The sequence below is a fragment of the Falco naumanni genome, chromosome Z (assembly GCF_017639655.2).
Source record: "Falco naumanni isolate bFalNau1 chromosome Z, bFalNau1.pat, whole genome shotgun sequence".
In the NCBI taxonomy this organism is placed as follows: Eukaryota; Metazoa; Chordata; class Aves; order Falconiformes; family Falconidae; genus Falco; species Falco naumanni.
Window position 1 is genome coordinate 12,517,119 of NC_054080.1, and position 5,124 is coordinate 12,522,242.

Here is a 5,124-nt window from a genome sequence, read left to right on the forward strand (position 1 = left end):
GACAATAATAAAATAATGCAGAACTAGTCACGAAACCAGAGGTGGAGCTTCTTGTCACCAAGTTTCGCATAGCTAAGCATTGAGTGGGAGTAGATTTTGGCAGGCCAAGGCAAAAAACAAGTTGGCTTGCGTTTGTCCTGTGATAAATGTCACAGTGCAGTGATAAATCTCCCAGCCATGTAAAAGTGCCGTCTCAAGACACAGGATCTCAAGACGGTTCTGCAGATGTCAAAATCAGGTGAAAGGTAAATCACTGGGAGCTGAATCAGCAACATGAAGAGTTTTGTAATATTAAAAATGTTTCTCTCTTCCAAACAGATCCTACTGTGTAAATATTTTAGTATGTAATACTAAAATGAGTCTAATACTAAAGGGAGTCTAAGAAAAACCTGATTTGTTTATAAGCAAATTTGGAACCAAGGCTCACTCTTTTATTGACTGTATGTGCCCAGTGCAGCATAATGGTGCTCTGGTTTGCACTGGTATCTCCTAACTACCAGAACAAGTATGTATCACTCACAGTGAGAATGTTCATCTTAGGGAAAAAAGACAAATTGCTTGGTTAATGTAAGACTGGATAAAACACAATGAAATACCATGTCAAGATCAGGGAATGGAGTAGCTGCCTTATTTTTAAGGGGATTTTTATCTTTCTGTTTTATGATTTTAGTGTCTCTAATATCAGCTGCAGTCATGGACATAGCTATCCACAGAAAATGACTGTCATAGGGAAGAAAACCTTTACTGGTTTGGTTTTCCCAGCAGAAACAAAGGCTCTCTGTTCCCTGTCAAAACACTATGGTTTTGCTTGTAAATAAATTTTAGTTAAGAATAAAGAAAACAAGAGGGGATGTAAATAGTACATAGTAACTTAATATATAAAGCACACTTATATAAGTTAACATATGCAAAATTAGTATAAAAGAAAGAGTGTAATTGTGTTGGGGGTGTCTAAATCTTGGAAACAACACAGCTGCCAAAAATTTCAAGTTCTTAATAGCTGTGAGTTGCTTACTTGCTTTTGGCTAATTGCCAAAAAAAATTCTAAAGGGGATTACTTTATTGCCTTAAGTTTGCCCTTGTAGCTTTTAGGAAAGTGTTGAACATCCCAAAAGATACTTTGCCTGATACCTATCCTATTTCAAGGGTGTACCAATCCACCCCAACAGAACAGGAAAAGCCTGTTGGCTCTTTTCCTGCCTTCTTACAGGACAAGCTTTAAGAAAAAGAATGATTGAGACTTTTTGATTCAAGTAAAATTTAAGTAGCTGATTATTATAGTGCAAACAAAGATAAACCAAAAGAAAAATAAATACTTTTTTAGACTCTGAAACTGTGGCATTGCCCATACAATTTCAGTTCATAGCACATACTAACAAGGAAATTTACTTGGGTGAGTGGTGTCAATGAACAAGCAAGGGATGCTTCTCAGCCTTCACAGCTGAGGGTCTCATTCCTAAAAAGAGCACCACAGCCTCCAAATGCCACATTACAAAACAGGACACAAGGCATGGGATGCAGCTTACGGAATACAGCCTGAAGTTTTTTCATTTGCCTTTCAATGGAAGTATCGAAGACCTGTTCTTTCTTCTTTAATTCACATTAGATAAACTCATAAGGGGCGTGAACACATCAAAAACATCTCTACATGGTGTTTTACCTCGCTTCTCTCTGCTTGATTTATGAAAATACAAATTAAGCACTGTTAGGTTTGCTTCTCTGTTTAGAAATTTAATTCTCTGCTTGTCACCCTGCTTATCAGATGGTATGGAGAGCTGACTGGGCTGAAACTTCAGCTGGCTGACTTCTTGGGCCACACAATGCACATCATGAAAATCTTTCCTTAGTTTTCCGAAGTTCTACAAAAGCTATAATCAATGTCATATTGGTTACATGGGAATTCTGACAATCTTGAAACTTCCGACAGATCCTGTGAGACACCAAGAGCATGACAGGACAAATCAACATTGCAGAAGACAAACGTGGCAGAGAGTCTTGTAAGTAGCATCTGTCCTCCCTACATTACTGATAGAATGTGCAATTACGCTCTGGAGATATAATGTAACCTGTGTTATGCAAAGCACTTCTTACATGACATTATCATTCTTACACCTGTATGTTATAAATCATGCACTGTAAGAAGCTTTATTATTGAAATAACTTACTAATTTTATAATTAACCATTGCTTTGTGGCATTGCAGGGAAACTAAGCATAACACATGAAAATGAACGGATGCCAGGAAACGGATGTCAGAATGGGATTACTTGGCATGTTGTGAGGGTCCAGCCTTGGTAGCTTTCTGATCTTGAGGTTAGGGAAAGAGTGTTTGATTTTTAATCTTATTGCTTTATGGGCTTGGTGTTTTAGGCCTTCCTGAGGAAAAAAGGGTGGTAGTATGGATCGTTGTGGACTAACCAGGCCCAGGACAGGAGACAGTAATAGCAACAGGAGTTAATGATGCAGCACGCTAACTGAAGCTGCTCTCTCCTCCTGACTTTCTGTCAACTGAAAAATGACCACACAACACAACTGACAGTGCAGGTGTCTCCAGATGTGTAGAGGAAATGGGCTTAGACAGTGCAACTCACACAGACCCAAAGGAGGGTAAACAAAACGTCATCATGAAGGCAATTGAAACACAACTGTGTAGAAATTAATCTCAGATTGATAGCACCTCCAGCATAAAAGTGAACTAGGATAACACACATAGCAGGGACTGAATCATGTTGCTAGAATATCCCCTGTGAAGCAGAAGCAAATGCTGCTTGTCACTGCAAGCATAATCCGGTGGTAGTGGGGACACCTGACAAACTGCATAACCCTCTCCTGTCTATGGGTTGTAGTACAACAGGAATATTGTGGTTTCACTGCAGAAGAATATCCTGGTGATCCTCAAATTTTTTCACCTCAGGATTCCCACTTTCTCTTGAGTAACCTTCACACAGCAGTTGCCATGTGAACTTTTTGCTAGTGCTACTGCTACAGCTTTCAAAATTGTGTTTCTACTACCATTTCCATGAGTTACATATGGACTACAGGATGATTACAGCCTATTGGGACAGATTGTTTATAAGCTGTTTGAACTACATTGACAATGCTATGAACTTGCACCAGCTAACTTTTCCCTCTTTTCCATGCCTCCAGTAGTTAACAATGAAGTGTAATGTTTCAGCAGGAAGCCAGACAACATCACTTTTAAAAGATCTGTCCTTATGCACTGCAGCAAAGATAGGAAGGAGGAGTGCAAGCCCAGGGTGGTAAATATCCTTGGAAGGTCTCAGTATACCACATCATTTGCTCAAATACAGTCATAAGCAGAAACCGACATTTTGCAATGATTATGAAACTTTTGGTCCATGATCCTGAAAGTACATAGTGATGAAATAATTTACTCAAGGTTAGGCTTGGAGCCAGTGATAAGAATTGGCATCAGAAATGAGACAGCAGCACTTAACAGATAAAATAAAGCACACTTCAGGTTTTTATGTTTATCTCTGGCTCTTGAGCAAATAACATCCTCAAAATTGCCAGTCCCCCAGAGTACATTAGTCACTGTGTGTTAATCAAAGGTTGTGGCTAATAACAGTAACATACGTGTCAAAAGAACTGGACCTTTTCCTCAAATCAATCTATCCTTTTTATGAAGTACTTATAGAATCTATTTTCTGAATGTTAATCTCTTTTTTTTTTCTTAAAAAAATAAAACCCTTGTTATTAGACTTTACAGACCAACATAAAGTGAAGTAACTGGTGTTTACAGATATTATCTGAAGATCACAATTTCAAACGTATTTTACTCAACAACATTTACCATTTCAGTGATACTACAGTAAACCACAGAGGGTGGCTTTTCAGTAATCTTTTATGGCACTTTAGTGTCAGTCCAAAACAAAGCCTCACTCTGTGCTCCATCAGGTGTGGAACATGAAACCAACAGATGACTAACTAAAATCTGAAGAAAGTGCCAGTAAAAATGCCTGGAGACTCACAGATGTCTTGAAACATGAGATGCAACTTTGTAGCTTAAACCACTATTACATCCAGCCTGGTCTAGCGCCTCCTCCAGAAGTTACCAATATTCAATACTGCTGAGGACAGACTAAATGGATAATACCTGGCTGGTGTAGAAACACCTAAGGAAAGGTGCAAGGTGAAGGGAAGAGGAATAGTCTGTCATTACGGGTGTATGTGAGGCTTTCTGACCACAGTGCTGCCTTTCAGCACCACCACCTGCTGGAGGGATAGTTATCAAAGTGCAGCAGAAATAGCATCAGCATAGTCCTAAGGCAGACTGCTTGATACGGACATATCCTCAGTTCAGGTAAGTTCTGACCCTGATCATTATGTCATTTCTTCTGCCTCGTTAGAAGAACTGATCTCTCCTCGGAACCATCACTGAAACATTTAATTGCAGAGCTCTACTTACTGTAGCTGCATGAAAATCCCATCTTACAGAGACCGCTCTTTAAGGGCCCTTCCCTATACCAGATATGACAGCTCCTGAGTGCATTCCAAATAGCCACTAGTGTGCTATCTAATGTATTAAGTCATGGCCTTCCAAAAAAGCTGCATTTGTTTTGGATTATAATGTCCAAGAAGCTGTCAACACCTTATCATTCTGGAAGTGTTCAGTGTACAGTTAAGCCTATAAAAAAGGAATCCACCACCAGCTGCTAGTCCTCCTGAGATCATTGATGTCACTGCCTGCTCACTGCCCGCTGTAGTATGGACTGGAACACTTACCCCATGCACAAATGATTTCACATGGCAGTTTCTCAGACACTCCGTCTAGGCACAGATGACCCCAGAGAAGATCAGGTTTGAAGTCTGCACTGACCACAGGGAGAGCTTTTGAATACATTTTCTAGCCAGATGGATAGTACTTTATATCGTCATGTAACTGAAGAAGGCACTTCAGTACACAACATCCACCCAAATTTCAAAGTCCATGCTTAGTCTCCTCCTGCTTCTGTTTGTCAAAAGCATCAGTGTTTCCAAACTTCTGACTGCTTTTTTCTTTGGAAGTGAGTTTTCAGGACATCATATTGTCCTGAGCCAACTGCTTCCCTCATTTCCTTACAGCTTTGCTGTCTTTATCCAAGGCCCTCCATCCTGATTATCA